The sequence below is a fragment of the Rousettus aegyptiacus genome, unplaced genomic scaffold (assembly GCF_014176215.1).
Source record: "Rousettus aegyptiacus isolate mRouAeg1 unplaced genomic scaffold, mRouAeg1.p scaffold_m13_p_4, whole genome shotgun sequence".
In the NCBI taxonomy this organism is placed as follows: Eukaryota; Metazoa; Chordata; class Mammalia; order Chiroptera; family Pteropodidae; genus Rousettus; species Rousettus aegyptiacus.
Genome location: NW_023416307.1, coordinates 55206945 through 55229237, shown reverse-complemented (window position 1 = coordinate 55229237; position 22293 = coordinate 55206945). Strand labels below are relative to the sequence as shown.

Here is a 22293-nt window from a genome sequence, read left to right as displayed (position 1 = left end):
ACCATAGATAAAATAAAATCTGAGATGTAGACTGTTTGCAGAAGAACAACAGTAAGACTTAAAACAGATTTCTCATTCGAAATTATGTAGGCCAGAATACAATACCCAGTGAAAATGTCTTTCAGAAATGAAGGTAGAATAAAAATATGTTCAGACGAAGAAAATTTGAGAGACATGCAAAGGTTAGAGGAAGTTCTTCAGGCAGAAGGAAAATGATACCAGATGCAAATCTGTATCTATACAAAGAAGGGGTGCCAGAAATGTTAATGTGCAGGTAAATGTAAAAAAAAATGTTTTTGTTATTTTTAAAGTTATACTCATACGCATGTACCCATTGGAAAAATATGTATATACTGGATTCTCTTTTATACCCACATCACCTATACTATTTTATTTTTCACACACAGCTGCCTTGGTTAATATTCTCATTGCTAGCTGAGCTGGTGCCTGCTTACCAACAATAAAGATGAATTATAAAAGGCTTCCAAAGCCATGGTGTAATATGATGAATCTGTAAGGGGATGATGTATACACATTAATGCAGAACTCCATGGCTACACAGTCCCTTTCCCCCCAGAATTCAATGTTGCTGCTAATATTCAGCGTAATAATTATTCTTTGAGCACCAACAATATGACAGGTACTGTTCTAGGCACCTGGAATGCACCGTCTTTATAGAATTTGTATTACAATGGCGAGAGTCAAACGATAATTAGTGGACATAATTTGAAATAAATTAACATCTTGAAGGTATCACGGACAATGGAAAAAAAAGTTAGATCCGGGCAAGGGCACTTGGGAATGCTAGAAGGGTAGTGAAGCGATTTTAAATTAGTATTCCAGGTTTGGCCACATAAGCCTAAAAATTTAAAGGCTGTTCTACAGTGAAAATTATGACAACTTTCCACATTAATCTCTCTCCTGTTAGTACAGGAAATGAGTGGTATCGATGATTTAAAAAAAAAAAATGACTCTATTAAAGTCATCTTACAATGATCAGTTAAACAAACTAAATTTTGGAAGGATTTACATCTTCCCCTTTCTTCGGCAATTTCTCACATTTCAGGTAACACTCAGAATATTTAGAGGTCTCTGTCTAGGCCGAGCTCCTACAGACCCCTTCCATGTACATCCTCACCTGAACTTTCCCTCTTTGATATAATTCTATTAGATGTTCATACTTCAGTGAGTCCTGAGAGTTTTTGCCTGTTGCCCAGGTATGCAGTTGTATTTAAAATTGTTTTTTAATTGATAGGCATTTTTTAAAACTCAGAAAAGTACAGGGAAGAAAATAACACCCAGGATTAAGGATTAACACCTTGGCATATTCATTCCGGACCATCCCTCCCACTGATCAGAACTCTCCTCCTTAAGAAAATCACTGTACTGCTTTTGTATAACTAATATTTGTTTTTGTTTTTTAAATAAGGAATATCTCAATTTTTAAAAAAGAATGAGGAAATATCTATGTACTGCTATGATTTCTAGAGCATATTGCTTTTAAAAAAGCAAGATTCATAAAAGCATATATAGTATGCTGCCTTTTGTGTAAGAAAAATGAAAGTGGTATAGGTCATTGGCTTATTTTCAAAAAGAAACAATGGAAGAATAAAAGCATTACCTATACGAGGAGGAAAAGAACAAGGGGAGGTGGCAGGGAGGAAACAGACTTCTGTATGTTTATAGTTTTGACTCTAAAACCATGTAAATATTTTACTTAACTTAAAAACAAAATTAAATCAAAAAGAAGAAAATTAATCTCTAGAAATTAAAAACAAATTGAGATAAATGAACCTAACTATATCAAGTTGATAGTGTAACCACATGTAGAAGAATTATTTTAAGTAACAGTAACTTGATTATACATCCTAAGGACAAAAAATACCCACAAAGAAATCTTAAACTGCCCTGAGTGAGAACTGTTCCTGTTATATATATATATATATATATATATATATATATATATATATATATATATATATATATTTATATATATAACTGTTCCTGTTATATATATATACACATATATATATACACACACACATATATATATAACAGGAACAGTTATATATATAAATAACAGGAACATATATATATATATAAATACACACACATATACACATACACACATACAAGTATCTATCAGATAAAGCAAACAAGTAATTATATTCATGTCATCGGGAACTAAGATTTTCAAAGTAAGAGATATACATATAAAATAAAATGTTAAAAACTGTCAATCTTTAATTTAAATGACAAATATCAGTATAGACTCAGAATTTATTTTTTTCTAAAACATTCATAGTTCCTACTCTGTTAACTGAGGCTTGGAAGTAATTACAATCCAGTAACAATAAACACTCCCAAGTGCCCGTACTGGGATCTTCGAAACTACTTTTCACTAAAAGGAATCAGTTTTCTTTAGTAAAGTGGACAATTTAAGTTATGGTGCTGAAAAAAATACAACATAAACCTGGGACATCCCGTCATACTAGAAAACAAAAAATATCAGAGATGACAGAGTCATGTCAAAAGGATACAGGAGTCGACTGGCTCCCCGGCTGGTCAATAAGAGGATAATTTCAGCATCAAAAAGAATACCAAAATGCACTAAAACATATATGGCACACAGTAGGCACTCGATAAATGCCTACTGAATAAATGAATTTAGCATTGTAGGTATTAATAGACTCTTCCATGAGGACACATGGTATAATTTCTCTTCCTCTCAAATATAGGAAAAGTTAACCTTCTGGAACATTTTTATCTCATGAATGGTATGTTTCCCTCTCTTGGCTGCTAAGAAGCTCGGAATCAAACATGTGATTCACTTATAGCAACTGTGCAGTGTTAGGTACCTCTGGCTCATTTTATTATCCTATGACTTATTTCCCTTTTGTCTTGATTTCCTTAACTCTTTATTTTTTGTCCCACTACATGTTTCATACTAAAAGCAGGAAAAAGGACAAGTGGAGTAATAGGAATGTTTCTATCCAATGTGAGCAAATATTGAAGTACCTCAGCCTTAGGTTACCCACTAAGTGAGACAAGACAGAACCACATGCAAATGCAGTAAAAGTGTATTTATTCAAATCACCAACAGCACTGTTCTAGATGTTCACTAAAGTTCTTTCTGGCACCAGTGTTGTCTGGGGTATTAGCTCTCTATTAACTATGCTAATGTAGGCAGCAGATACATGGATAATTATAAACAGCAGGGAATGTAAAATGCATTTTTAATTACTTTTGAATAACTCGTGTTATGTTCCAGTAGGAGATTTACAAACATCCAGAATATGGGTCACTTATACTAATAGTAAAATTCACTTCTAGTCCCTGAACACACATTGCTTTTTGTGGGAGCAGCAGGCAGGTGCAAGCAGGGCAGAGCGGATTCAACCTCTCCTAAGACCACCTGCCACATAGATCCTCAACACAGAAGATGGCTCACAGTCGTAAATACTTTCTAAGAGAGCACCGGCATGAGATTAGCATGGGAAAGTATTCCATATATAGGAAGAGATAGTTCAGTCAGGGAAAGAAGGTGAAGTCACAGAATGGTGGAGCTAGAAGTAACCTCAGATATTATAAAGTCCAATCTCTTCATTTCATGGGTCAGGAAACAGCTCCACAGAGGTTGAGAGGCTCAGGATCACACAGTGAGACCGGAATCTTGGTCTCCCAAGTTCAGTACTCTTCCTGTACTACTTTAGTGGACCTTTAAAGGAAGTTATGGGCGGCCTTTCACACATTTGGGATAGCTGGGGCAGAGGCCTGGACTTGGGGAGGCAGGCAGGGCCATAGGGTAACAACTAAGGTTTAGTTAGAAGTTATTGGAGGAGGTCCAAGGGACAAAAGGAACATGGTAGAAGGGGAAAGAATAAGTTTTGGAACTTGTACGTTTTCTCCCCAACAATGTAAAGTGGACTGAATTAAACTGTTTCTTAGAATCTCAGATTCACCTTATAAAGAGGGAGAGATGATTAAAAAATCCCTTTAATGTACCTCCAGTTAAGGTTTCTGCATACTTCTATAGTTTAAAAAATATGGTCCGAATAACCATCCCAAGGACCCTGGAGCAGAGTTCGTGCAGGGATTCTTGATTCACCAGAGGGAAAAGCAGGGGGAGGTGAGGTGGCTGCTCCAAGCACATCCCCCTTAGGGGATTTTAACAGCTGAATGGAATTACTGGTGTATCTTGGAAGACGTAGGATGTAGGAGGGGTGGGAGTGGGGCTAAAGAGAGTGGACTTGATTCATTGCCTTAGTCTAGTGTGAGTCTTAAAACAAAGCGTTGGGATCCTTGGGCTTTGTATAAATTCTTGAAGTATACCACCATTCTTTCCTGATCCCTGTGTCCCAAAGCTTCTCCACTCCTAAGCTTCCCAGCTCACAGTTAGTGATCTTCCCACAAGCTGGAGAACATTTTGGCTCAACATTATAGATGGCTGTTCACAACCTTTTAGCTTCCTATTACTTGTAACTTTTCTTCTACTAAACCTGATTTCTTCCTTTGCTATAGTGATTAAACTTTTCTGGCTGCTTGGCAGAATTATAGTGAATCAGACTGGTTATTGGATTGGGTCTCCCACAGGATCTGGAACACAGTATTGTAAATAGTTAAGTTTACTATAAACAGTAGGTCAACTGAATACAGGGCACCTCCCAGAGTCCCTGGGCCAATTCAGCCCTCCATCCCAGTACCTGGAGTTGGGCTTCACTTCACAAATCCTAGGACCATTGGGTGTAATGAGTGGCACTGCTGTGGACAAAGCCAAGGCTGAACTTAAGTCTCAGCTCCATCATTTTCTATCTGTGGCCTTTGTTAGTTACTTAACTTCTCCATTTCTTAGCTGCATCCTCCATGAAATGAGCATAATACTACCTATACCTCATAGGTTTCGTTGGTGATTAAATTATATGTATGCAAATGTAACCTATACCTACTAGATCATCCAAAAACATCAGCTTCTTTCATTTCCATGCTATAGAAGGATTGTCTGTACAGAAGACTTGGGGCACATAACTGAGGTTATCAATCTTGTTTCACTAAATTTCCCAAGTTCTAAATAATTAATATATCTTCTAACATGAAGACAGTGGTTCTTATAATGCACTTAAAATCAGGTTTTGTATGAATAATAAATTGTAGATCCCCAATGGTAAAGACCACTTTCATTAATTCAATAAATACTGACCGATCAACTGTTATGCACTAGTTAGTCACTATGCTAAGAGCTAGGGATGCGGCAGAGAACAAGCCAACATGGTTTTGATCTAGGACCTAGCACAGTGCCTGGTACGTAGTAGGCGATCAACACCTATTTGTTGAAGTGGACTCAGAGACAATTAGAAAGCATTATATAGGAGTCTCAGGCTCCTAGGAAGGATCCTCAGGGCCATCTAGATGCTCCTATAACTCAGGAGAAGCAGGTTTGATTCACGACAGAGGGCTGGACCATCCCCCTCTGATGCAGTGGGAGCATCTCCCGCTTTCTGAGCCCTGCCGTGATGTTTTGCTTACTCATTCTATACTCTCTGGGATAAGGTAATACAGCCACACGAACTGGGCCGTCAGTCACTACTGCCTTACAGATAGATCCTAGAGACCTGTTAATATTCCACACTATTGCCAGGGGCTGGAGTTGAGAATTAAACACAAAAAACAAAACAAAACAAAAAAACCAGCAACCTACTAAAACTCTCACCAACTTCCCAGAGTTTCATTGTTACCTAAAACCACTTAGGTACTATTATGCAAATTATATATGCATGATTTCCATAAAAACCAGTCACAAATGTTAATTAGTGCTCATTAATATGCAATAAAATTCTCATTTGAAAACTATTAAGAGCCAAGAATGAATTCCACTTGGCTGCCCTTCTTTAATGAGAACTGCTGTGAAGAGCCCTGTGCTATTACTCATCAGCAAAAACAGTAAGTTGTCACGACAAATCAAGCTGCAGACACCAGAAGAACCAGAGAATGATTATTTGACGGTTTCAGAGGCTAGTTTTGGACAGCTCGAGTTTTATGCTGCTACAGCTGAGACCTCTGTCCTGTTAGGTACTCAGAACACAGGTTGAGTGATTTCATTTATCTCTCCTGCAAATGGAGCCAGGGGAATTCTGAGTACTCCTTTAGAGGACATCTGTGAGGGTGCCTCACAGCTGGAAGAGGTAAATAGAACTTAGTTCCCGAGGGTCGGTGTGTTCAGGAGACTGAATGTTCTATTCCTCAAAGGGAGCGAAGATCCAAGGCCCTTGAAATTACTGGGGCTCATCCCTGAAAAGCCTCCGGGTCAGAATTTTTATAAGTGAATTTATATGTTGTGTCTCTAAATCTCAATTTCAGTTGGACATGGAATTTTTCTAAACTGTTGTTCACTATTGTTGTACATCCCAAGACATCTTTGAGGATAAAGATGAAAAAACACAAGCTATCAACATCAGACTGTTCATTCTGCAGCCACTTTCTTAACAAACTCCTAAACGTGGTCTGAAAGTGGTGGGTAAGGAATAGCTTTTCTAAGTATTGTTTAATCTAGTGGTTATCACACTTTGGTGTCCATCAAAATCACTTGGAGAGTTCCTCGAAACACACTGATTGCTGGCCCCCACCTCCAGATTCCGCAGGGCCTGAGAATCTTCATTTCTAGTAAATTCCCAGGTGACGCTGCAACTGATGATCTGGAAACCATAACATGAGAAGCCCAGTCCAGCCAAAGGAAATATAAGGCTTTTGCCAGAGTTTAAAGCACACAAACCCTTGAAACAACCTTTAACTTGTTACTCCAAGCTGCTGTGTTGAGGCTCATGCAAACATTTATATACCAAGTCATTTGAATCATTCATTAGAAATTAATTTCTGAGAAGTACTATTGAGAAATTAGACACTTAGAATAGTACTCAATTTTTTCATTCTTCAAACCATGATTCTTAATTTTTTTTTTTTGACATGATGAAACTATAGTCAATCTCCTGAAAAACATATACAAATACATTTAGAGTATTTTTCATACAAAAGCAGGAGGGGGGCTCACAGGCCAACCATCGACTCCTCCCTATAAACCCCAATCGTCCCAAATGAAGAGGCTCATTTCAAACCACAACTTGATTTAAGCAAGGGGTTAAAATATTTTAACTAAGTTTTCCTTTATATTGTTCTCATTAATCAAATATTTCTTTTTTATATCACAAAATTGTTTATTATGTCTTTTTTACAATACAAACAAAAAAAATACAGGAATGCCATTCTGCTTAATACAGAATGACAACTTTTATCTTCCTAAGAGGTCATGAGTCCCATTTCTAGCAAAATAAAGAGGATGCACATAGAAATACATTGGTCATTAATTTTATAATTTTGCCTAGAAATGATCTATAAATGAATTTTTCCTCCCGCTACTTATCTAAAGTGTAAAAAGGGAATCAAAGAAAAGTTGCCTGGTTGGTTCCTATCATATGAAAGATGCTATATTCTATCTTAGCAGGGCCAATATATGGAAAATCCCTGAATTAAATGTTATTACAAAAATGAAGCAGCAAGAGATTCTGGCTAAAGTAAGCACTAAATTAGAATATATATTTAAATAATCCAAAACAAAAAAAGAAACAAACAAAAGCCTGTAATAAAAAAATTCTAGGTGCATTGTAAGAATATAGTTTTTTTCCTATGTATATTTTTAAACAATGGAAATGTCAAAAAGTAGAGTTAATTGTGCTAGACTAAATTACATGATTGTATATGCTGCATTGAATGAAGCCTTTGTATTATAATTATCATAGAGAAGCACAGTTTGCATCATATTTGGCAATTTATCCTGAATGAAAACCTTTCACAATAATTTACTTTTGGAAATCTTGTAAACATTCAAACCACCAGATTGCACAACGGTAAAATGTTTTCTTGCATTAAATATAAGACGTCTGTTTAATAAAAATAAAATGTGGGAAAGGTACTTAGAGCTGTTAGTTTCTAAGTACACAACACCCTAGATAATTCAAGACATCCTAATTTCTTTGTGGCTACTCACCAATAAAGCATGGTTGCACTAAGATGATAAATGCTATGGCAAACTCTGTCACCAATTAAAACATTTTAATAATCATTTTTAAATGTTTATTCTTTAGTATAACATTTATTTTTAATTGGAACAGTATATTTATTAAGATAGTTACTGACATAAATGAGTAAAACCTCTATTATGTTATTTATTTTTTCCAACCTGTTCTATGTTCCTTTTCTTGTATTTTTTACTTTCATTTTCCTATTAGCCTTTTAAAAACAGCTCTATTAAGGTATAAATTACATACAATAAACTGCACATATTTAAAGTGTCAATTTGGTAAGTTTTAACGTATGTATACACCTATAAAACTATTCTTCCATTTGAAATAATGAGCAGGTATCAAGAGTCCTCTTTGTTCTTTAAAAAAAAAGTTGTTTGGCTCTTCTAGATAGTGCACGTTTTCCCATGAATTTTAGAATGAGATTATCAATTTCTATAAGAAGGTCATCTGGGATTTTGACTGAGATTGCATGGAACCTAGAGATCAATTAGGGGAGAATTGGCATCTTAACAATACTGAGTCTTCTAACCCATTGTCTTAGTGAGCTTGGCTGCTTTAATTAAGTGACATAGACTGGGTGGCTTAGAAACAATGGAAATTTATTTCACACAGTTCTGGAGGATTGGAGTCCTAGGTCATGGTGCCAGCATGGTTGAGTTCTGGTGACAGTCCACCCCCAGTCTGCAGATGGCTGAATCATTGTTGTAGACTCACATGATGGAAGGAGTGCTACCTAGCTCTCTGGTCTCTTCTTATAAGGGCACTAATCCCATTCATGCTGGGAGAACCTTCCCAAAGGCGCCACTTCCAAATACCATCACACGGAAGACTAGATTTCAACATATGAATTTGGGGTAGACACAAACATTCAGTTCACAGCACCCATGAACGAGGTACATCTCTCCATTTATTTAGGTCTCAATTTCTCTCAGAAAGGTTTTGTAGTTTTCAGTATATATACCTTGCATATTTTTAAATCAAATTTTATCTCTAAGTATTTCATACTTTTTGATGTTATTATAAATTTATTTTTACTTTAATTTTGATTGTTCAACAATCAATATGCACAATTGATGTTTGTATATTGAGATTGTATTTTGCAACAATGCTAAACTCATTCATTAGTTCTAGTAGCTCTTTTGTAGATTCCATTGAATATTATATAATCAGGTGACTTGCAAATACAGTTTTTACTTCTTCCTTCCCATACTGGATGCCTTTCATTTCTTTTTCTTATCTTATTGTACTAACTAGGACCTCCCAACAATGTTGAATAGAATTAGTGAGAGTGACCATCCTTGTCTTTTCTTGATCTTAGGGGGAAAGTATTAGGTCTTTTACTGTTAAATATAACATTAAATGCAGGTTTTCCATAGACTCCTATTATCAGATTAAGGAAGTTCTCTTTTATTCCCATTTTGCTGAGACTTTTTCTTTAATAGATCTGGGCTTTCACATTCTCTAATATTTCTTGAGTACTTTCGTAGTTCGTCTTTTAAGAAATTTGTTCATGTCATCTAATTTAGTAGAATTATTGGCATAAAGCTGCTTATAGTATCTGTAGAATTTGTAGTGCTGTCATCTCTTTAACTCATACTATTAGTAAATTGTGTCTGCCCTCTTTTTACCCTGAACAGTCTGGCTAAGGTTTATTGATTTTACTGATATTCACAATCAATCGGTATTTATTTTCACAGATTCTTTGGTTGTTGTTGTTTTTGTTATCTATTTTATTGATTTCTGCTTTGATATTTAGTACTTCCTTTCTTCTATTTATTTTGGGTCTAATTTGCTCTTTTTTGTTCTAGTTTCTTAGAATGGAAGTTGATATTGATTTGAAACTTTTCTTCTATAAGCTCTTAGCACTATAAATTTTCACCTATTGCTTTTGATACATGACTTTTCATTTTCATTCAGTCCAAAATAATCTCTCGTTTCTAATATGACTTCCTCTTTGACTTGTGAGCTACTTTGAAGTGCACTGTTCAGTTTCCAAATATTTGAAGATTTCTGTTATTGATTTCTTGATTAATTCCATTGTGGTCAAGAACATATTTTGTATGACTTGAATCCTTTTAAATGTATTGAGAATTGTTCTATGTCTAAAAATGTGGTCTATCTTAATAAAAGTTCCATGGACAATGAAAAGGAATGCATATTTTGTTGCTGATGGGTATAGTGCTCTACAAAGATCAATGAGGTCAAGCTGATTGATAGGTTCCTTCTTCTATGTCCTTAATTATTTTCTGTCTTCTATTACATCCATTACTAAGAGAAAGCTAATGAAAATGTTGACTACAATTATGAGTTTGTCTATTTCTCCTTGAAGTCATATGATTTCTACTTCATGAATTTTAAAATTCTGTTAGGTGCATAAATGTTAAATACTGTTATGACTTCTTGATGAATTGACTACTTTATCATTATGATTTCTTTATCCATGGTAATATTCTTTGCTCTGCAATGTACTTTATCTAACATTGCTATTCAGCTATATTTTGATTAGTGTTAGTACAGTAAATCTTTTCCATCCTCTTTTAATCTATTTGTGTCTTAATATATAAAATGTGTTTCTTGTACATAGCACATACTTGGCTTTGCATTTTTATCCTATCTGGCAATTTTTGCCTTTTAGTTGAGGTGTTGGGATCATTTCCATCTAAAGTAGTTATTGGTGTGTTTAGGTTTAAATGTATCATATTGCTATTGTTTTTTATTTATCTCATTTCTTAATTGTTCCCTTTTCTCTTCTTTTCTTCCTTCTCTTAGGTAAATTGAGTATTTTTATGGTTCTATTTTCTCTCTCTGTTGCTTATTGGCTATACTTATTCTATTTCCTTGTGATTATTTTCATGTTTACAGATACATCTTTAACTTATCAGTCTATCTCCAAGTGATATCATATCACTTCATGTGTAGTATAAACACCTTACAACAACATATTTCCATGTCTTCACTTCAGCCTTTATGCTGTTATTGCCATATACTTCCTTTTACATATGGTTATCAAACCCACAATATGTCTTTATTTTCCTTTAAAATGTCAATTATATTTAAAGGAGGTTTAAACAATAAGATAAATATTGCATATTTTCTTATGTCTAGTGCAGCTCTCTCCTCTCCAATACTTGGTCCTACAAACTCTAGCTGCCTTGGTCTCCCTAGACTTGAAACTGTTTTCTCAATTCAGGGAGGCTGAATTCTCTTTTTGCACCAAATTCCAGAAAATGTATTTTGGTATGCCAACTTTTGTTTTGCTTCACTGAATATCAGAAACCATTCAGTAAGAATAGAGAGGTTCTAGGTCATTTTCTCTTTTCCAATGAATATATTCTTTAGCTTCTGCTGGAGCATTAGAATAAAAACAGATTAATCAGCGACTATCTGGTTGGGAATTAGATTTTGACTTTTTATAAGACCAAGTCTATTTCTGGGCTAAGTCTTCAGGCACAGTCCTTCTCCTCTCCAATACTCAGTCTTACAAACTCTAGCTGCCTTGGTCTCCCTAGACTTGAAACTGTCTTCTCAATTCAGGGAGACTGAATTCTCTCTTTTGGCACTAGCTGAAAGCCTAGGGTGTTTGCATTAGTTGGGGTCCTCCAGAGAAATAGGACCAGTATTTTACACATAAAGAAAAGAGATTCATCAGAGGTTTTGGCCCATGCAGTTAAAGAGGCTGAGAAGTCCTACAATCTGCCATCTGCAAGCTACAGACCCAAGAAAGCAATGTCCTAGTTTGAAGGCCTGAGAGCCAGACTGCTGATGGTGTAGATGCCAGTCTGAGTGTGAAGGCCAGAGAACCAAGAGTGCCAAGGACATGAGAAAATCAATGTCCCATCTCAAACAATCAGGCGGAGAAATTCCAACATTCCTCTGCCTTTCTGTTGTTCTACTCAGGCCCTCAACAGATTGGATCATGCTCACTCACACTGGAAAGGACCAACCGCTTTACTCAGCTCACAAGTTTAAACGTTCCTCTCCCAGAAACACCCTCATAGGTACACCCCAAAACAATGTTTTACCAAATAGCTGGGTATCCTAAAGTTCACTCAAGTTGACATATAAAATTAACCATCACAGTGTTCTTCAGGCCTTTTCACTTTGGTGGACCCTACTCTCCAATTTTTTTTCTATAAAATTTAAGACTATAAGTAGCTCTGATTAATTTCTTGGCTTTTTAGCACTTGCTTTCTGTTGGGCTTTTTGGGTTTTTTGTTTGTTTGTTTTGTTTTGTTTTTCACCTCTTGTGCTACTTATAAATTAGTGATTGATTTGGATGGAAAATTGTTCAGATTACTGGGCTGATTTCTCTGTGCCTGTTTTCTTTCCATGATCATGGCTTCTCATGTCCTGGCTCATTTATCCTGGAATTCCTTCTTCTTCTTCCTTTTTTTTTATTCCCCAGGCTTCTCAGACTGCTGAATGTTCTGCTCAGCTTCTCTGACTTTTAGCAGCTGCTGTCTACTTGGGTTCTTAGCTTCTCCTCAGGTGCTACTTAATAAATGGTAACTGTCTCAAGGGAAAAAGCACCCTAGAATGTGGGATACTCAGTGAGTTTCTGCTCTTTCTGAGGTCTCAGCTCCTAAGTTCTGGCTGCCTTAATGGGTCTTTACACCTTCAAATCGTCTTTTTAAATCTAACTTTTCTAGATGTCTCCTATGGCAGCAATGGTTTACTTTTGGGTAGTCCATTATAGACAGAAACAGACACTTAATGTCTTGTAATATGTTTAACCTTAAAATTTTTTACTGACAAGACCAAGCTCTTCAAAGATAATCTTTACAGACACAAATGACAGTGTGAACAGTATAAGATATATTACCCTTACTATTGTCTATGACACCAATTAAGATCTATCGAAGAATCCCTAAGTTATAAAAGACAAACCTATTAGAGGGACTGGTTACTATCATTATTACTGGTCAGTGCACATTTAAAATTTAAAGTTTATGTAAAAAGTATGTATCAGCACTAAAGCTAGTGCTTATCTATAGATTTATACCTGTTCAAACTAAAGTTAAAGTTTCTCTTTAGAAATTAATTGCCATAACATCTATTCTGGTTTTTCTTTCTTTCTTTAGTTTTCAATCTAGGGCTCAGAAATCCATTTCAAAGCTACTGAGGAAAAATTGTAGCATGTGTTATAGAAGACAATAGCAAAATGTCTGCCACAGGACTTCATAGTTTCTTTCCCACTGCTTAACTAATGTTTGTATTCTGAACACGGACTTGCCACTGGGTTTCTAATGGGGATCAGAGATCATAGATTTCCATAAAACGTTCATGAGCTCACAGGCCCACTGGTCACACAGTAGCCATCAGCTGAGGATTTTAAAATCTCATTTACTTCTTCCTCTTTTGTCAGTCACTTTTTATATTTCATTTGTTTGTACTCACCAGCTTCCCTTAATGCTTCTCTGACATTTTCTCCAGCCCTGGTGTGATGGGGAGTCCCACTCCTCTCTAGTCTGGTAGACTAGATTAAAGTTTTACATCCAGACAAGAACAAAACTAAAAATGAAAGCCAAGTAGTCCTGGGAAGCTTGCTCCTAACACCAGGTTTGTTAAAATCATTTGTTTAAAAATGTTCGCATCTGTTGCTTGGCACTGATCCTTAAGCTCCAAGACCCCTACCTTCTTAACTAATTATTCTCATGTCAAGCAATCAGTTGTAGTTGATTGACTATATACTCATAAAAGTCCCCAAAGCCCAAGTCCCTCAAATTAGAACACTGAGATGGAACTGAAGAATTTCTCTCAATCCAACTATTAAAGAAAGGGCATAACAAAAAACATTGTAGACATGGCATTGTAAGAAAGCACTGTAACAGCCTATTCTCTCTGAACACCCCTCTGCGTCCCCCGCCCCCTATGATCACACTGCTCCTGCTACAGATGAAGACCATGTATAATTCCACAGCGTGGAATAAATGAGCAAGGGGGGAATTGTAAACAGTCTGGCCAACCAGAAGCAATAGAGACACAATGCAACGAGATATGCAGACCCCGTTCCCCACTGAGCTGATATAATCCACACTTGGCAAGGATGAGTTCTCACTGCAGGGTTCTCCTGCCTAAATATGCAGGCTTCCCTGGAGAAAGGCAGTGGGAGAGGGGACAGAGAGACAAAAGGAGAGAGGGAAACAACTTCTGTAGGGGAGACCCACGGTAAGAATTAAAATTGTGTGTATTCCCTTTGACCCAGAAATGCCAGTTTGGGGAATCTTCCTACGCAAATAAATACCAAAGTATAAAGCTAAATGTAGAATGTTTATTGTGGCATAATTTGTAGTTTAAAAAAAAAAAAAAGGAGGAAAAAGTGAAATATCTGTCAATACAGAAATAGTAGGGAAAATTATGGAATTTGTTACAAAGGAATATTATGTAGCTATTAAAAATAATTGGATTAGTTAAATGCATATATCTAGAATGAGGTACATAATAGAAAATGAAGCAAATAACAGTAACTGGTATTATAGGATCCCATCTACATATGAAATAGAAAATAACTCAACATGTTTGTTTGAACATAGAAAAAGTGAAGGAATTCACACTGAACTTTTAATAGTGGTTTTGGCAGGAAGATGGAAGGGAGAGAACATAGAGGTTAATAACATTTTCTTTATATACTGCTGTCTTACTAGACTTGTTACAGTGAGTGTGTATTAATCTTATAATTTAAAAATGGAATAAATTTAAAACATAAAAAGGATTTGAGACTTTAATAATTACAAATAATATTACGAGTAATCCCAGACCCTAGAGTTTAGTGGGGTGTGTAGTTGTCTGGCATTTGCTTTAAATTGACCCTGGTGGGCAGAGGTAAATAGCAACTTTTCCGGGAAAGAGGCCTCACCGTGGATCCCTCAACAGAAGCCAATTAAAGCACAGACGAGACAGTAGCTCTGGAAAAGGCTGGTGGCTGTGAAATGAAAATGACATTTGCCTCTCCAAAGTCTCAGCCACAGAACTTTCCACGGGGCCTCCAGGGCCAGTGAGCGAGCACCCTGTAGAGGCATGGATTTTAATAGGAGGATTTTGTCTGGGATAATCCCACTACTGCAACCACTGACAGCCTTTGTTGGCTTCTGTTCCGTACTTCAGAGATGAGATGCACAAAGCTGACCCAGCTGCTGCAGGAATAAACCTTAAACTCTGTGGGAAAGATGTTGCCACACAGGTTTGAAGTGTTCTGTATCAGCACCTTGGTGGAAGATTCTTTGAGGACCACTGAAAGCCAGCTGCGGGCCTCCCAGATGTTGCCCATTCAGGCCTTGGAGGTATGACACTTGCCTCAGTATTTGCAATTTAGTTTCATGCTAATAGAAGCTTCCAGATCTTCTGGAGGGCAGTAGATATATGATATTCAATAATAAAGAGAATAATATGCAGAAACTGCCAGCCTCTGAAGAATTAACTTTTTTGATCGTCCATCTTCCAATATATTTTTTCTCTTGTATAATCTTACTGTCCTCGACTCATGCCTCTTCTATCTCTTTAATAGAGTCTTAACGTTTTCTTGATTTTCACAGAAATTCTTGCTATAGCAATCATGGAAAATATGGATAAGTTTGAACAAGAAAAGTGATCATATATAATCCCACTGCTAGCAATATTTTGGAATAGTTTCTTCTTTATACTTACTTTTTAAAGTACATCTGTGTTTGTGTAGCTTTGTAAGTAGAGATGAATGTCTCACATATATACCTGATATTATGAATCGATCTGAGGAAGTGTGTGGAAGTGTGATATGTGGTATAGACAGCATATCACTGCTGCTATCTGCTCAGCTGTGGTGTGGCTATGTGTTCTGGTGTGTCAAGCCTGTATTAATATTCCTCAGACCATGACAGTAGTCTTCATGTCTCAGCCCTTCTTTTCTCCTCAAAGCTGCCTTGGAAGTCAGCAATATTTGCAGGTAAAGATTCCCATGGGTGGTTATTTGATCTTTCATCCGGTTTTTCACTTGCAGATAATTGGGTACCCAGGATCTCAGCAGGTCATTACTCTCTTCTCTTTCTTGTCTGCTGCTTTTTATTGATTCTCACTCTCTCTTTACTTGACCTTCTGGTTCTATCCTAACAGCATCCAAAAGCAGGTAGTCATCACTAGCCTGGGCACAATCACAGAATCATCGAAGTGTCCATTTGGAAAAAGTACTCAAGCATGCATTCTGTTCACCTTTTTAGAAGAAACACTACAGTTAATGTGGCTCCTGGGAGATTCTACTCCACACAGAAAACAAGGAATGGTTTTAGAATAAAGCTAAGAAGGACCATGTTGGTCTGAAGCCCAGCCAGACCAACATTTTAGGCCTTCACTGCATCTTCGGTCCAGACCACAGCTTTAGGCTCTTACCATTTTCCTAGTTAAAGCATTCGCTTCTGCCTTCTTGCTTAGGTCTCACCAGTTACCCTTGGAAAATCAAGATGGAGGGCTGGCCAACTGATAGTGTGACTTTCCAGAATAAACAAGCAGTAATGGAAAGACCCAGAGCATTCATTCCTAGGTATTCACACTGTCAGTCTGGAACAAGTACCCATGTAGCAACAGAGCAATTACAACCAGCCAAGGCCGTGAGCAGAATCATGAAGCTTCTCTAAGAGGCCTTCCCATTCCCTTTTCTTGTTCTTAACACCAAGAAATTCCTTCTCCTCATCAGAACTCCAGTGCTTTCAGGCTAATCTGTATACATGCAGAGCTCTTCTCTTTAGCATTGAAGAGTAACTTCCCCAGAGCCACCACTTCCACAATTATCTCTTCCTTATCACAAACATCAAAGTGTAGATGACTGATAGGCTTAACACTCTTCCCAATTGCCCTCCCTATTTTCATAATGAGTTAAAAAATAAACATTTTGGGGGATACTTTTGATAGGAAGCTGCAATCGGAAGGGAGAACATATGTGGAAGGTGGCTGGCCAGTCCTGTCTAAGGGTTATCAATCTGCATGACCTCAACCCTCTCCAGTCACTGCCCAGTAGCCTGGTCAAAGCAGGCTTGAGTTCTGCAGGGATGGTCTGCCAGCCTCATCTCTTTGTCCTCTGTTGCCTAGCAACCCACATCTAAAGTCTACTGACCCAGATTTGGGTTCAGGTGATAGACCTTCTCGACTCTCCCACTGAGGCAAAGTAGCAATGAAGATGAGAGGACACAGCATACAGCCTATGAATTCAGTTTGGCTCAGAGCATTCTGAGTCACATATAGTGTTATGCGAGGGGAAGAAGGTGGTTGGTAAGACTTGCTTCTGGTCAGGTCCAAGAATATATTGAATAAATCTGACCTCCCTCTTGTTTACCTCCTTTAGAGTAGATTGTACAAAGTATACTGGACTGGACACAGGAGAATTGGGAAGTGCCTTGGATAAAACAGACCTCAAGACCTTGCCTGGGCTGGATGAACCTCCCAAGAATTGCTCAAAATCTGACCTAATCTCTGGTCAAAAGTCACATGGTTCCTCAAAACAAACAGACTAAAGTCAATGCTCCTGTGCCTGACAAGCTGTCCTTTAGGTCTCCTGTTTTATCTCTTATATCAAACCTGTCCTGACCTGACCCTGCCACCTCTTTACCTTACTCAAGCCATACCACCGCTTTGGCAATGACTTGACTATCTGCTCAAGTTATTCTGTCTTTCAGAAAATGCCATTCCACATCACAGCTGCCAAAGAGCCACACGTCCTTCAGAACCTGACTCAAAAGACACTTCTTCCTTAGAAAAAAGTAATTACTTTTGAAATAGCTAACTCTCTACTCCTCCCGCCCCCTCCCCGGCCCCGCCTCCAGAAACCTTGGCTAGCCTCCACTCCTTCTCCCTTATTTTCATAAGAGGTGTGATAATTATAGCACTCAGCATAGTTGTCTGGTGTATAGGCCTTGTCTACATCAAGTCTTTTACAAGGTTGATTCCTTCATTCTTCTATTTAATCTCTCCTCACTCTAACAAGTTCTTTCCCACTATACTCTCTGGATTCACACCTTTAGGAGTACTATATTAACAGATTTTTCTTGTTCAATCCATTTTCATCAGCACATGCAGTCTTTCTCCTGATCCAGACACTATTAATGTCCATTCTCTAACGTGCTCATCCTTTCCCATCCCTAGAAAGCTCTGCAAGGTGAGGTTCAATAACATAGAATATTCTCTAGCCGTATCATCTATCTCTGTTTGGGTACCTCATGATTATGACAAGTGTCTCAGAAAAATGCCTTGAGAAATCTACATGGAAACCAGTACCCCATGGAAACACATAAATATTTTATCAGGCTCTGAACAAGACTCTTCCTCATAAATATTTAAACTCCTCGATAGCATAATGCTCAGCGGCTGAAAAAAGTCAACTCGTATAGGGATGGGGAGCTGAGAGGAGGAGGGGAATACAACAGCAAGGGCTGTGGGCATTCTATTGTCTCTTCTAAGGATCTAAACACTGAAAGTGCACCTGAGGGCTCCCTGATTTGCATGGACACTCATTTTCCAAGTGTTCTTCCTCTAGAGTGGGAGGTAGGTCAGTGCCAAATGAAACTGCCCGGGGAAGGTGCTCACTAGGCTGCCAGCAGGCTGCCACATCGGTCGCAGCTCCCAGAACCTTGCCATACTTCTCTCAGCACTGGGGCGCAAAGATTTCAAATAAAGTACATAGCACTCCTAATGAGACTGACCCTATAAGAATGTTCGTGACAGCTTTAATTAAATAGCCCCAAACTGGAAACAACAAGAGTGTCCACCAATAAGAGAATAGATAAACACATGGTAGATATTCATACTATGAAATATTATCTTGGAATAAAAAGAAATGAACAACTGATATACTCAACAACATGGATGAATCTCACAGACATTATGTTGAGAAAAAAGAAATCAGACACAAAAGTACATACCATGGGAATTAATTTGATGTTCAAGAACATAAAACTAATCCATGATAACAGAAATCATAACTAAAGTTGCTTGTGGATGGTGGGGGTGACTAGCCAGGGGCATATGGAAATTTTTTTAATAATTAAAAAAGTTTTTCAAGTATAGTTGATATACAATATTATATTAATTTCAGGTGTATGAGAAATTTCAGAGATTGAAATGTTTTATATCTTGTTTGGGATGTTAATTTGCCAAAACCGGCCCACCTTCTGGCACAAGGTTCAGCTTAGAAGCGTTGTGGGGATAGAAGAGGCCACTGATCTCCAGGATCGTCATTTACCTATAAAATATTGATTGACTTAAATTACCTAAAAGGACTTCTAGTATTTTGCCAAGGGAGTTCTGTAACCCTTATGAGAGTCAATGCCTTATTTCTTTTATCTAATTAATTCAGTAATTATTTATTAATTGCTTAGAATATGCCAAACAAGAACACAGCATGAATACAAAAGTTTCTTGTTCTTAAGCAGCTTATATTCCAGTGGGGGATATACGGACAACTAATAAAGAAACATATATACTATATAATGCCAGGCAACGATAAGTGCAATGAAGAAGTAAAGCAGGATCAGAGAACAGGGAGTGACAAAGGGCTGGTTTGGATCAGGTGGTCAGGGAAAAGGCCATATTTGAAAAGAGACCTGAATATATCAAGGAGAGAAGTAATACAAGTATCTGAGGGAAGAGTGTCCAGGCACAGGGAAGAGCAAAGGACGGGAGAGTGACAGCATATGAGGTCAAACAAGTCAGAACATACAGGGCTTTGGTAAACCCTAGAAGAGAGAAGGATTTTATTCAAAGTGTAAAGGGAAGCCATAGGAGAATGTTAAGCAGGGCAATGACATAATCCAATTGACATTGTAAGAATGGGAAAAAGGAAGCAATTAAAAGATTTGCCTAAGATTCTTAGGAAAGAGTCAGAAGAATTAGATCCCTATTTTTTCCCCTCAACATCTTAATATCCTTCACATATCTATTTCTTAACCATCTTTTGATTCGAGTTCTGTCTGGTTCCAGATCATGTATGTCTGGATTCCAAATGCTGATTTTCATTAATAAGTTTATGTCTCAAGCTAGTTATAAGGTTATAAAAATATTTCTGTATGTCTGAAATTTTTCAGAATAAAATGTTGGAGAAAAAGAGGGATTTGCATATTTATCAGGCAAAAGTCATCAGCAACTGTATATGAATATTGTGGTCCTCAATACCTTTCTGCAAATTAAAGGCTCTGATTTTTAACTAAAGGTAGAACATTCCTTTCAACTTGCAAGTTCAACTTCTCTGCCCAAGATTGTCCATGTTCCATGGTTTCTATGGCACGTCAGAGCCTCGGCGCTTCTTTTCTCTCACCCTGCCCCCAATTACTCATTCAAAATCTATAAGGGAGTGGAATAAAATGTGAATTGAGGGGTGGGGCACTTTTCAGAGAAGTCTTCACACTCCTCCAACCCCATCTGGAAATACCCTTATGATCAAACAACAATATTAATAACCTCAGAAAGAAACAAACCGTTAAGCACCTATCGCTCTTCCCAGAGAATTTCTTTCCATCAATCATCCTCCCACTCTTTAGACCGCTTTCTAGGCTTCACCCCACCCACACTCTGGGTCTCCCCTAGACCACAATTCTGCTTTCACTAGACTCGAAGTTCTCTATCCCCAGGCTACCATAACTCTCTGACCAGGCTTAATTCTAGACTTTATTGAGGAACAGGGAGAAGCTAAAAGCTGGCGGTAGAAGAGAAGATGAAAATACAGACAGCACTCCAGAGACAGCAGTGGCCCTCAAGTGGAATTAGGCTGGCAAAATGAGGACCACAGAGCCACCACCCCCATCCCAGGAGATCCCTAACTCAAGTACAGCTTGCCAAGGCATTTTATTCTTCAGACTCAAACTGTCTTACACTATATACAATCACTTCCTGGGCCATTTATCTCCACACCCCTTTGCTCCACTTGTAGCAAAGGAAGAAGCTACTGTTTTGCAAGCCTGGCCCTTACCCAGCCTGCAGGGAGGATTTCTAATGCTGTATTTTTCCACTGGTGGAGAAAAATTCATTTTCCTTTGCAGGCCTTGCTGCCTAATACAACTATATCAACATTTTTTTCCAGCTTTTAATCCCCACCTGAAAATCTTTCACTTTTACGTAGGGATGCAATAATTTAATGTTATCCTCCATACCCTGATTTAAAGGACTACACAGGAAAGACATTTCATTATAGGCTAGGACATAATTTGCCTATTATTCATACACACATTTACCCAGAAAACCAACAAAGGGAAGACTAAGAGGTATCATGCCATGACTTTTCTCTCCAAGGTTTACTATTCTGAAATGTTAACAACAAAACTCGATTCCAAAGAGAAACCTCAAGGTTTGTATTCTGCAGTAGCGCACGTATACACCATTCAAACACCGAATTCTACCAAATGGCCTGTAGTTTCTGAGCGAGCTAAGCTGGAAACGGCTGCTTGCCAGTGTACAAGGATGCTGCAGCTCCAGGGCGACTCTCCTCAGCCCAAAACAAGGCACTTAGACGGACTGCAGTGAAATAAAACTTTCTGCATTTAGGACTTCACTGTCCCGGCGAGGGAACCCATACTACCCTCCACCCTGCACCCTGGGGTGAACGTGCCCCTGCAAAGCAGACTGGGGACAAGTCCAAGGGCGCGCTGCTCACCTCACCAGGTCCCGGACCGCCGAGAAGCGCCAAGCCCGCGGTTGGCGGCGGGACGCCCGCGGTGCCTGGGTCTCTCGCGGGTGAGCGGGGCTGGAAGGGACGAAGAGGGGCGGGGGCAGGGCCAGGACCGGGAACCGCGCCCATCCCCGCGCCGGCCGCGGGGCGTGGACGCGGCTGGACGGCGGCGCTGGCCTCTGCGGTCTGCACGGGCGTGCGGTGCCCTGCGGGGAAGCCTCTGGCGGGACCCTGGCGGGGCCGCGCCTCCCGCCTCTCCGCTGGCACCGCCCCGCGTGGCGCGCGCGGACCCTGCGCTCGGACCCTGCTCTCGGCCACCGGGAAACGCCGGCACGACCGGGACCGCTCCGGGACGCGCGGCCCTACGCGCCGGGCTCTCCTCTAACCGCAAGCGTCTCTCTCCTGGTTCCGCCGCCGAGTCCCCGAGGGCAGCCCCGCCTCCGGGCGCCCTGCTCCCTCCCACTCTCGGTGGGTGCCAACCTGCGGCGCCCTTTCCCAGGCCTCTGGCCAGAGACTGCCCTACAGCTGGCCCCGTGGCCGTGGCCGTGGCCGTGGAGCCTCAGGCTCGGGTCCTCAACAGGCTAGTAGCAGGATTGGAAGAAT

General features: G+C 38.8%; 1 protein-coding gene across 4 annotated transcripts in view; it reads right to left on the bottom strand.

Annotated features, from left to right (window-relative positions):
• Positions 1–21921, bottom strand: part of GPR156 (G protein-coupled receptor 156) — an 81974-nt gene extending 60053 nt beyond the window's left edge. For all 4 annotated transcript variants that reach the window (XM_036218682.1, XM_036218681.1, XM_036218683.1 and 1 more), the window contains exon 1: positions 21676–21921. The gene's annotated coding sequence lies outside the window, so the exon portion shown is untranslated. The remainder of the gene's footprint in view (positions 1–21675) is intronic.
• Between the last annotated feature and the right edge of the window lie 372 nt (positions 21922–22293).